A 13,021-nucleotide genomic window follows, 5' to 3' on the forward strand; every position below is an offset into this window, starting at 1 on the left:
TAGCAGGGAAACACACAGATGAAGCAGGGTGGACACACAGACGGACCAGCAACTACAAAGACAGAAGACGCGACTTAAATACACACAGGGAAACACAGGGGGATTACACACAGGTGGGGACACAGCTGGGAGTAATCAACAAGACGAGACAGAGGTAAAACTGAACACACTCACATGAGACGCAGACCTTCACAATAAAACAGGAAACAAGAACACTACACAAAGATGCAGACTCGACACAGAGAGACAGACAGAAAATGACACATGGAACTAAACCCACCCAAAACATGAGAACACAAATCCTAAACACAAATAAACAGAAACATAGAACTCTAATAATCATCATCATCATCATCATCATCATAATAATACTCATAGCACCCAAAACCACAACAATCATTCAAAAATAAGCCGAAACTGACCCAGAACCGTGACAGATTCAGTGCTATGCATTGCTTTAAAACCAGATTGAAAAATCTGAACATTTTGTGCATTCAAGTATGGGATCAATTGGTCATATACAATTTTTTCCAAGACTTTAGATAAAAAGGGCAGCTTAGATATTGGTCTAAAATTTTCAACAGCGTTTGTATCTAGCCCAGGTTTCTTAAGAAGTGGTTGCACAATTGCATCTTTGAAATTCTTTGGAACCACACCTGAGGTAAGGCTGCTATTTAAAATGGTTAAAATAGTTGGACCTATAGTAGGAAAAACTTCTTTCAGAAAACGGGGAGGGATAGGATCACAAGGTGAGCCTACAGGCTTTAAATGATCCACCACCTCCTGTAGCTGAGCAAGAGTAGCCAACTCAAACTGTTGAAAGACAGCTGAGCAAATTGGAAGATCAGAGGGGTCAGATGTGGGCAAAATAATCCGCGCCCTAGCCGAGGCTACCTTGTTTATAAAGAAGTGCAGAAACTTTTCACACATTTCATGTGAAGGCTCAAAACTAAGAGCAGAGGGAGGGCTTAAAATAGTCTCAATTGACTTAAACAATATATGTGGTTTCTGATAATTCACCATAATAATGTTTGCAAAGTATTTCTGCTTTGCTTCTTCTATTGTAAGCTGATATAAGGCCCAGCGCTGTCTTAAATTTTGTAAAGAGACCTGTAAGTTATCTTTTTTCCATCTCCGCTGAGCCCTACGACATTCACGCCTCGCAGCACGGGTTTCATCATTCAACCAAGGTTCAAACTTAGTCTTAGGATGCCTGATTTTTAGAGGGGCAACAATATCCAAGACAGTCTGACAAGTGGTATGAAACCAAAAACTGAGTTCCTCTCAGGAATGGAGAACTGATTATAGTAGGTGGAGAACCGTGCTGCAGTGGAAGAATTTAACAAATGAGATGTCTTAGCAGGGACATGCCCCCTGAACTCATTTCTAGATAAAGAGATAAGTAATCAATAATTAATTACTAATTACTTTTTTCAAGTAACCTGACCAACACTGATTGCAGCAGGGGCACATTTAACAGTTTTCAGGACACCGGCACTCGAGCCCTGGAGTTCGACACTCCCGGATTAGGAAAAAAAAAAAAAAAACTAAAAATGAACAAAAAATTGAAGCAGAGAAAAAGAAAAAGAAGTTTAGGAGAGGGAGAGAAAGAAGCTTCAGAATTCATAAGAAAAATTTCCTTTGAAGGTGAGTGGTTTCCATTTCTGGGTCACATTTTTTATTAGTGTTTAGTAAATAGCAAGTGTTTGCAGATGAGTTGGCATTCTCTGTGCAAACTACTCACAGCCACCATAATGCAAACAACCACAAGGTTTGTTTTCATCTCTGACAGCTAGCAACCTCATGTAACTATTCACCAACTCGTTGGTGAATACACGTTTTGGTATTTGGTTTTTGTTTTGACCCCCTGGTCAGTCTGAGGCATTCTGGGTTTGAGTGTGCCAATGAGCTGATTTTCAGTCACATGACTGACTCACTACCTGGCGGGCGAAAACATTAGTCCATCATGACAGCAAATAGTGGACAGTCGGTAGTACTGCAGGATAAAAAGTTGGGGTTTTTTCCCCATGTCTCAAACCAAGACCACCTGTATCAGCTATCAAATGAGGTGTGAGGAGAAACTATGAATTTAGGAGACTTGTGATTTAGCTTTATTTAAGTCCCTAGGGCCAGAAAAGTTCTGATAGTATTAATTTGTTTGTGTTATAACAGTAGTAGTTGACCAGGTACAGTTTAAATGAGCCGCCATGAAAGTCGGGGTCACTGTGGAGAAGGAGGGACTGGTGCGATTTGGCCTCTGAGGCAGGGTTAGAAGAGTTGTGCTTACGTGTTGGTACCATACGGCCTTCTGGCAGCTGTAAATAAACACTGATTAGTACTGATAGCCAAAGTGCCAGATAGCTTCTTTGTTAAGTTAAAGTTGAAGGATGGCTGCACAGATTTTGCCCAGCAGGTGGGCGTGTCCCAGTAGCTTTGGATAATTTCTGAATTGAATAGCTGCAATTTAAACTTTCAAGGATTAAAAAAATTCATATGTGTGTCAGAGAGCCTGTCATTGGAGGGGAGTTGCAGAGGATGGAAACCTCAGCAGAATTTCAGCACTAATATTTGCTTTTTTATGAACATGCCGAATCCTTAATTATTTCCTCCAGAAGCCTTTCTTCCCTCTTTATTGCCATGCAGCCTGTCGCCTTCATCTGGCTGACAATCAGCCACCTGCTCGCTGGCTCCAGCACAGTTTGACTCCAACCAGAAGAAAATGCATGCGGACAGACTCACGCAGAGCGCTCGGATCTCTGGAAACGACAGCAGGAAAATGGCGAAGCTGCAGGAACACACATGAACACGGGGAGGGGGGTATTTCACTCTAAAAATGTACTTGTGCTGTTGCCATGTTACTCACACTGACAGAGACTGAGCTCATGACCTCCAGGTTAAGAGACCTATTGGGAGAAAACAGCGAGGTAAATGAACCTACACAATATTGACTTTTACCCAAAGAGGCTCTTATCATCTTTCTTCGGCTCTTTGGTCGATGAGGAACGACGAAAGGATCCATCGGGGTTTTTCAGCACCTGACCAGCCATGAACATCAGCTAATCAATTCAGTGATATTCCTGTAATCTGATATCTGGAAGAAGACATCAAACAGCCATCTTCACTTAGTGTTTCGTCGCTTTTTACCGTCTTTTATTCCATGTTGTCTTCTCTCCTGCTTCTGACAGCAGAAATATGAACCTGCCAACATTCATTTACTCCTCATTAGTTTGATTATTAAACATTATTGAGGTCATTCTATTTTTCTCATGTCTTGTATTTCCTGTTTATTTTCTTGTTAGGCTTTTATGTACAGCTTCAGTTGGATGTTTTTTCACAGGCGCTGTTACGCTGATTGTCCATTGGGTTTGTTTTTTTCCGTAAGCCTGTGCTTTCACGTTTGGCATGGATCCAGAGGAGTTGGGTTTGATCCAACATCATTCAGTCGTTATTCCTTCCTCGCTCTACCGTCTTCTGGCAAGTGCAGAGAAAAGAACAGAGCAGAGAGAAGAAATGATATTTTTGTGCTCGGGATTTATTCCTGGAGAAGTTGCAGTGTGATTGCAGCTGCTCCAACCTCGGACCAAACAATGACCGGACAACCTCCCGTGTCCCCGTGTTTCATCATGCTTTGGACTGGTTGGAATTTCATTTTGCAGGTGCAGATTTTTGAGGATTTTTAGGATATTTTTAAATCAGAGGAGCAGAGTGAAGGCAGTTCAGAGACTGCAGCTGAAACTTCAGAATGAACTAAAGTTTGGGGTTCAAGTCCAAATTAAATTATAAAGAAAATGGCCCAGTGACTCTGTCAAAGGTTAAAGATGTCATGTCATCGTCCCTGTGTCTCTCCAGCTGGCTCACTTCAGACCACATGTTGTTTTTGTTCTGTCTGCCTGGGCGGAGCTCATTATGGGCTCCCGCCTTTGGCCCACACACCTGGCCTGATTACCACCTGCTGCTGCCCACTGACACAGTTCCTGCCGCTACTTAAGGTGGCGGCTCTGAGCTTCTCGTCGCTGGATCGTTGAGCTACTGGAGTTCGTGTCCCCGGATACTTCCTAGTGTTTGTTCTCGAGCTTCGCTGGCTAGTGTTCCTGACCTGTTTCTCCTTGTACGTAGATTTCCTGGACCTGTGCCTGAACCCTCCTGGAGTGCCTGTTTGTCTGCGTGGAGTGTGGAAAGGCATGAGTGGCAGAAAAGGAGGCTGTGTGTGGATATCCTACATACTCCCCCGGAGCCCTGGACCCTTTGCCCCTCACCTTGTACATATTCAGCACATTGGTTTTCTAAATAAACTGTCAAACTCTTTTTCCAAAGACCCCGAGTCTGTGCCTGAATCCGTTCTGTCCGCCTTAACATGTTATTATTATGGCTTTACGCAATTAAACATAAAACCATTGAAAGAGTAATAGATTCTCTAAAGATATAACATGTTTAGGGGTCAAACTGAAGGAAAAGAATATGTGAAATGTAAAAATGAGGTCAGAGGTCAAATGTCACGTGATCGTTAGAACCCCCATTTGTCAGAGTCATTTCCAAAATGTTATCCATACAAACAAAGGCAGTAGAGTTTAAGCACAGCTTTAAAGATGAAAGACATTTTATGACAGTTTGACCTTATTTGACCTTGAAAAAGAGGTCAGAGGTTAAATGTAACGTGATCGTTAGAATCCCCGTGTCCTATAGGTTGTCATTACAAACAGCAGCAGGAAGTAGTAGTTTTAAAAATAGCTTTATATAGCTTTGTCAATTGGACCTTTAGATCAATCTATTGACCTTGAAGGTGAGGTCAGAGGTCAAATGTGATTTTTATATACGCAGACAATTCACACCTCAGTAAGAATAACAGTTTCTAGAATAAAAGACGTTTCTGTCACTTTTCGACCAATAAGTTGAAGACCTTTGCAGATGGAAAAATAGTTTCTCCTGTTCACAGACACACACATGCAAACACTTCCCAACACATCAACTCCTCGGTGGAGGTTAGGGTTAACCTAAAAAACCCCACCTAAGCTCCAGCATTATGCTAAGCAGTCAAGTCAGTCATGGAGCGTGGCCATTTGCTTACTGTGCAGGTCAGTATGTTCCTCTGCAGGAACAATGTTACCCTGTGGCGGGTCTTTACCTTCCAGTATAATGCACCTTGAGATGACTGCTGTGGAGTTATCTTGTAGTCTTTATCTTCATCTGTGCCACAGGCCTTTCTCTTTTTCTTCTCCCCCTCCTTGCTCCAGCGTTTCTCCTCCTGACCGTCCGTGTCCCTGGGCGACTTGTCTAAATGTTATCGGAGTCGATGCGGGTGTACGGTGCGTTGTTGCGGCTGTGCGTGTGTGTCTTTACGGTGCAGCTGGAACAGTGATTGAGAGATCTGATAATGAAAGTAACAGCTAGCTGCAGCCCAAAGTAAAGATCTTAGTGCGTGCACAGTGTGGTGAAGAAAAGTGCAGCTGCTTTCAGAAAGGCCTCGCAGGTGAACAACTGCAGCTCCTTTGACTCAAACCTCAGGCTCACATGCTCACTTTCACTTCCATCTCACACTGGGCTTTTGTCTGAAACGAGACTTTGTGAATTGTCAGGCAAGGTTCTTTTGAAGCCACCTCACTGGTGTAAAAGCTTCCCAACTGGATCTAATCATAGACTTACCTGTTCCACTTCTGTGCATTCTCCCCTTTGGTTTAATTGGCAGAGTGCTGACACCCTGAACAACTGGACTCGTGACCCATCAATCAAACCAGCAGGACACAAGCAACTGGAAGAGAAGCGGAAACTAGGTCGATGCAGGAAAAGAGCTTTTAGATGCTTTGAAAGGCCGATAATGGCTGTTCGGTGTGAAGCAAACAGCAGAGAGTGCGTGCAGAGTGTCGGGTTATAAAAATCGCCTCAACGAAACAGCCTGAGCGTCTGAAAGGTGTGTGCTTTTTGCATTTTCCTTCAACATGTCCCATTGCTTGACTTAAATTGTAAGCCAGGAGGAGATGATAACACATTCTCAGCTCAGTTGTAGTAATAAAACCGCGAACGGAGAGATTCACTCATTCCTGCATTGAAACTGGACAGTCTGAAGCCTTTGTTATGCTGACTCGAGCTCTTTTTTCTCTTATTCGGAAGGAAGGAAATCTCCACATATTAGATCCATAATATAATTACGAGGATTGTTGAATAAAATTTAAAATGTATGAGAAAAAAATGATTTATAGGCAAGAAGTGATATAACTTTACTTTTTAAGGTCCTGTTAGAAAATCATATTTTTGAACTCCTGAATTGAATAATAATAATAATAAGAGTAGCAGCGCTTCTCTCCAACTATTAAGACAAACAAACAAAACTGGAGATTTTCTGGAAGCTTTTTTAATCCAAGAAAGAAAAACCTGGAAAAAAATCCTACATAGTTCACTTTCAGCTGAATGAGGGAGTGACTGTGAAACACCCAGGGAGTAATCTTTTGTTTTCCTGCCTGATAATCTCTGTTTGTTTATTTGTGTCATCTTCATAAATATCAATTTTTCCAGCTGTAAAGGGTGAAAGAGCGTTTGTGTTGTGTTGTTACATTTAAACAAGGAAACTACTCGGTCGGATTTAGAAACAGACGCTTTGGATTCAAATAAAACCACTGGCAATTATTCAGCCTTGGGTTTCAGTGAAAAACATCCTCAGAGAGAACAATGTTCAGCCATGAAACGTAATACTTGTTCTAATGAAGTTTTGCTGATTGTAAAAAAAAAAAGAAAAAAGAAAAAAGAAAAAGATCGATTTGTGTCCATGAACCAAAACAAACACAGAATTATTCTGGTCGTTTCATGTTTTGCCATCAGTCCAGGCGGGATATGTCACGAGGCGAGCGGTTTATTGCAGGCTGATAATCGGAATACACAACAAAAGGCGAGGCAAAACAATTCGACACTAAACTAAACTGGGAAAACTAGAAAATGAACGTGACAACCTTAAACATGAAAACCTGGCGTGGACACGAGGAACTCTGGAGACACTGCGTGAACATAACGGACGACCTGAGGGTGACGAGGGAAAAGGAAACACAGCTGGGACAAATCAACATAATGACAAGACAGGAGGAAGCAAACTGGACACACTGAACATGGGACCCAAGCCTGACACACGAGCCTGACACAGGAGTGTTGGAAAGGCTGACGAGAGAGGGAGCACGAGAGAGACATGAGGGACTTGGGAAACATGCATGAAACACAATGAGGGGAACATGGAAACAGAAGAGGGAAAACAAGACACAAGGACGAAGACGCATAAACACAATCACACAGGGACGGACGCAGAGGACAGAGACACAAGGGAACCTAATAAACAAGGAACTAATAGAAGAAACTCAAAATTGACTAACTTTAATCTAGTAATGAAACTAAAACATAAACCATAATACAAAATATCACTAAAACACAGGAAACTCAAAAAGCTGGGTCAAAAGGACGCAGAACCATGACAGGATATTCAGAACAGTAAAGGACGATGTGTCTGGGCCCTAATCAGTGGATCCATGTGTGCATTTTACATTTCCCCCTTTACTTTCTCTCCTGAAGAGCTGAAAACGTCTGGAACAGAAGATTACAGATCCTTTCGTAGAAACCGAGCTGACAGCTAAAGTGGAGGAGTTATTGACCTGCTGATATGTCTCTGAAGGAAAGACGTGCAGAGAAGCCACGAGCTAATTTTTGACTGAACACCGATGACTGATGTGGCAAAAAATGTTTAAAAAGTCTCACATCCTTAAGAACATATATTTCCTCCCAGCATCAGACGTCCTTGGATGTTGTTTGGTTTAAAACAAAAATTTGGTTTAAAAAGTTTCTCACCAGCTGATTTGTATGTACATTTGACATAACTGATCCTGCTGCGGCTGTCCGCTGGCATCCGTTTACCAGCCAGACATGCAAGGATTTCCCCAAAACACACTAAAAGCTAACGAGAAAACAATTATTAAAAAAGAAAGAAGATGTTGTTTTGTGCAGTTCTGTTTCTGGATAATACTATAATACATGATACAGTCTAGGTTTTCTCTCCACACTGTTTATAGTTCTGATGTCTTCTCTGCCTTGCTGTCACCCGTACTGTATGCTGTATGTTATCTTCAATATGACCCGTTCATGTTTGCTGTTATTACCCTTACAAACGGTATAACAAAAGTCACATCACAGCTTCTGTCATGTTTTCGTACCTTTACGACTTGTCGTGCACGTTTTGATGTTTGATGATTCTGATCTTGCTGGTCATTGTTTTCTGCCATTTCATTTATATCATCACGTTTCGCTACAATCGTGGCTCATACTCAACAAGGCGACAGCAGCTTTACTGTGTTCAGTGAAGAACAGGAAGTGTTGGGAACGGTCAGAGAAGAGAGAGGGAGTTAAGAGGGGCAAAGGTGAGTCCAGCTTGTAACAGAACAGCAGGAATCCAGGTGAACATGTCAGCAGAACAGACTCTGAATGGACAACTAGGAAGCAGATGGAAAACTGGCCTAACAAAGTGGGATTTCTACTTTCATCCTTTTCAGGGTTGCGGGGGGTGCTGGAGCCTATCCCAGCTGTCCTAGGGCGAGAGCCGGGCTACACCCTGGACAGGTCGCCAGTCTGTCGCAGAGCTAACACATTCATTCACACTCACATTTACTGGGCCTACACCTATTCCCACTAAGTGCATGCATGTCTTTGGACTGTGAGAGTACCGGGGAGAACATGGAAACTCCACACAGAAAGACCCTGGTGGTGGAATTGAACTCACCAATTGAACTGTGAGGCAACAGTGCTAACCACCATGCCACCGTGTTGCCCAGGATTTCTACTTTATTACCATTAATGATCCGACAGAGAACATCAGCACCATCCAGCCTTTACCATGAGCTTGATGAGAAAACTTGGAGCAGGTACGGGAAAGACCAGCCAGACAGGAAAAACCAGTGAGGAAAGTGTCATATGTGTCATTAAACACTTTAATGAGAAGTTATTTCTTGCACATAACTGGGATTCTCTAACTGCTCCATCTGCTTATTCATAGATAAATCTTGCATATCAACTGTAATTCACACACTAAAACCCCACTGAGGAGGGAAAAAACATAATTTGCCATTTTCATTTTTCCAGTCTTGACTCTCATCTTTCTCTGCCACATCATCTCCTATCTAAGAGGTCAACGATCACACATCCTCTATATATACAACGAGGATAGCAGCAGGCGTGCAGCAGCTCTGCAGATTGCCTCTTTTTCCCCTTTACCCCGAGCCCCTCTTTCATTTCCATCTTAAAAAATGACTGGTCTCCTGTCGGAGGACCGCCAAGCAATTTAAAAGCTAATGAGAGAAAATTAAAATGACACAGTGTTTCATTGGCAAGACATCCCTCTTTGATGGAGTGGCCCAATTAAAAGTAAGAAAGATAAAGAGACCCGAGGGGAGCTTGTTCTTTGTTGTCTTTTGTCAGGTGAATTAAGGTGCGGCTCAGTTTGAACTGGAGACCGGAACCTCACGCTGCCATTCAAATTGGATCCTGTGTTCAAATAAAAGGAGGCATGAAAGTGTAAAATGTTTGGATGGTTCACAGACGAGGCTGCCGCTCCCATTTCTGACACGCAACTTTGATTCAACACGAAAACTGAACACTGACGTTGATTTATCACTTTTGCACCCTCGAATGATACGTGATAAAATATAACTAGTTAAAAGTTACATCTTTCACAATTTAAATATTAGAAATAAGTGAATGCTTGCACTGTGATAGATTGGCGACCCCTATGACAGCTGCCATAGGCTTCAGACCCCCCAGCTAAATAATGGATGGATCTCTGGGGTGCAGTAATGTCATCTACCATCCTGCTCAACTATAAATCAATGACTATGAGACGAGTGTGGTGGAATAATTCAGGTGATAATGGCTTTAATTCCTCAGTCAACTATTAATCATTGTGTTTTCCACCTCAGTGTGGTCACCTGTTCGACTGTAAACACACCATCAATCAAACAGAACCAGAGCAACTATGAATCAATGAGATTCCAGTGTCAGCTTTTGTCAGTATTTTAATGTTGATACAACACTCATCACTTAACATTGATCGCTGAGATTTCTATGTGAGCCATGCTTTTCAATGTCGCCTTGCTCTGGAGATCGTCTTCGTTCTACTTGTAAATCTTTGTGGCCTAAAAGTTGAAACTCTTGTATCGAGTGTTTCTAAGTTGCTTTTGTTTGTGAGTCTTTCTATGGAAACTCGTCAGATTGCCCTTTGAAAAACATTTTTAAGGTTGCATTTCATAGAACTCGTTCTATTGTAGATTTATGCTGTACTTGGGCTCAACTACTCACTTGTGCTGACAGCGAGGGACTGTCTGAGGTGTTTGTGCTGTTATAGGTCGTGTCCAAATTCATAGGCTGCATCCTCCTGAGGCCGCATTTGTAGGCCGATTACGTCACAGCGATGCAACGAAGGCTGTCCAAATTTGTAGACTCCGACAAATGCGAACTACTTTTCCCCACATTTGAAGGATGGGTCGGGTGTATCCCACCATATCCCAGAATTCATAGCACGGCCCAGTCAATTCCAGTTTCCAACAATGGCGGCCGCTACTAAGTTTTAATATTACTCTTATTACTCTTTCTGGGTCACAAAATAAACTTAAGATGTTTTCAGGCGAGAATGTAGCTGTGTAAACTTCAAATATCTGCTCGGTTTATCAAGACATCACATATTTGCAAAAGTGTTCTGACATTTTCAGAGACATCTGTTACCCACCCGCTCGATAGCTAGCCGGGGCGATAACAGCGAACTCCCCGCACATCGTTTTCAGACCACCCGCGGTCTTTCGCTACTCAGGTTAAACATGATATACAAGTCACTTAGATAACTTAAAAATGTTATTGTTTGGCTTTTTTCAGTGTTTTATTTGTTCGTGAGTAAAGTTATGGTTTTCACACAGCTGAATAAACGTCAAACAGAAAACTGATTAAACAGAAGTGTGAGATGGTCGAGAATTTACGCCAGTGTCCTGTTATATTTTAGATAGCAAGGAGCAGACGGCCGAGTTTATTAAACTGCACCGAGACAGCTGGTGACGCAAAACTGAAGGCTAGACCGTCCAATTCCACAACCACTCACTTCTGGCATACCTGGCCCACATAGACCGTGAAGGCCGGGTTCTCAGGAGGATGCAGCTTATGATTTTGGACAACCCCATGTTGTGTTCGATGATTTCCATACATGGTGACATCCATTGTAGGAGCTCCTCTCTGGTCTTATTTGTCTAAAGGACATTGCTACAGAAGTCTTGTGGTTTTTTCAGATGCAACTTTGCAAATCTAACCAATGCGACCATGCTCTTTTCACAGAAGAGGCTTTCTTGTGGCAACCCTTCCAAATAAGCTGTGCTTGTTCAGCCTTTTTCTAATTGTTCCGGCATGATCTTTAACATGTAACATGATAACTGAGTCCTGTAGGTTCTTGCAGCTTTGCAAGATCATTGCATGGTTTGAGCTTGGGGTGAATTTGCTTCTTGTTCATTCCTCATTGAGGATCAAGTTAGAGTCATCTGGCTCCCAGTTACATAAGGCTGTACCTGTTTTTCACACGGCTGCAGAGATAACCTGGTGTGTAAATATATGAATGCATGATTTTTGTGATGCAAATTCTCTGAGTTACTATTTATGCTCATTATCGAGGATGTATTTGTTGTTAAAATGATTACACAGCCGAAAATAACATTTATACTTTCTTCCTCACCAGATGTTCTGCTGCTGTCACCACATTTTCCGTCTCAGCAAAACCAGAAAAACAAAGTGGGAGAATGGCCTCTTTCCGGATTTTAATGTTTAACAGAAATTGTACGAGCTTCATGTTGACTCATTTTAATTCTCTGTGACATTTACATCCTAGTTTGAAGTGACTTTACTTTTTTTTTTTTTTTTTTTTTTTTAAATATTCCTGTCAAGTGTTCTCTGTCTGTGAGGTGCCCACACTTGAAAAAGACCAGACTTTGAATTTCACTCAATTTTTGACCAGTTTCAGGTTCATTCAGTCAATCAGGTAGTTAGATGCTGTTTTGCTTAGATAGGTGAAAAACCTTTAAAGACAAAAAATAAAGAACATTTCATTAATCATTCAGATAAATTAAATGCATTATACAGAATACAAATAAAACAGTAAAGCCATTTAACAGACAAAAGTATTTAGCTTTAGCTAAACTATCATTTAACCCAGTTTAAGTTAGTTTTACAGTCATTGGTTTTTAATCACAGAGCTGAGTAATTTATAAACAATTACATTTTTAAAGTATACATTTTAGAGTTTGCAAATATTTTAGAGACTTTAACCAAGGATTTTCTTTTACAGAGAGTTATTTTCCTTAAATTAAACCAAACATATTTACACTAGTTTTAAGATACACTAGTTTTAAGATTTAACCAAGGATTTGGGGTAGCTATTTTTAGTATTAATTACCATAAATATGTGGGTAAATAACATTCATTTCAATATCAATATAATTTTTTAAACTTAAATGCAGTAACTATTTCCCAAAGCATAAATACATTTCCACAATTCAGCTTCCATAGTTCCCAAACATATAAGCAGCAAATATGAGTCCAAGAGCTTACCGATAGCTCAAAGTCTTCCTCACAGTGGAAAGTGGATTGTGCTTTGTTTGCTGTCCTCTCAGTATGTCGCACCCGGGTCAAATGACTGCTGCATGCATTTTAAGGTCTACTAGGCACGCCAGCCCTTGATTGCTCTAATTCAGCTCACCTGGCGGAGCGGCGCACACCAGGCCGCGCTTAGTTGTAGATTGTGCACAAGGTCTAATCAGCAGCAGCACAGAGCAGGTAGTGGGCAGGAGGAGGAAGAGAAGAGTAACAGCCACACCTACTAGGTCAGCGTGACAATTCCATTTGTTCTTTCTCTACAGAGGAGGGACTGTGACTGCGCTGCAGAGAACAGGACAGAAACTAAAATGGTAAATGGCCTGTATTTGTATAGCGCTTTACTAGTCCCTAAGGACCCCAAAGCGCTTTACATATCCAG

At 41.6% G+C, this 13,021-nt stretch overlaps 1 long non-coding RNA gene across 1 annotated transcript; it reads right to left on the reverse strand.

Annotated features, from left to right (window-relative positions):
* Positions 1 to 11,295: 11,295 nt before the first annotated feature.
* Positions 11,296 to 12,667, reverse strand: LOC109198559 (uncharacterized). Its single transcript, XR_002059303.2, has 2 exons — positions 12,598 to 12,667; positions 11,296 to 12,065 (listed from the first exon to the last, which is right to left on the reverse strand). It is a non-coding gene; the product is annotated as an uncharacterized LOC109198559 (long non-coding RNA).
* Between the last annotated feature and the right edge of the window lie 354 nt (positions 12,668 to 13,021).

The sequence above is a fragment of the Oreochromis niloticus genome, linkage group LG18 (assembly GCF_001858045.2).
Source record: "Oreochromis niloticus isolate F11D_XX linkage group LG18, O_niloticus_UMD_NMBU, whole genome shotgun sequence".
Classification (NCBI taxonomy): Eukaryota; Metazoa; Chordata; class Actinopteri; order Cichliformes; family Cichlidae; genus Oreochromis; species Oreochromis niloticus.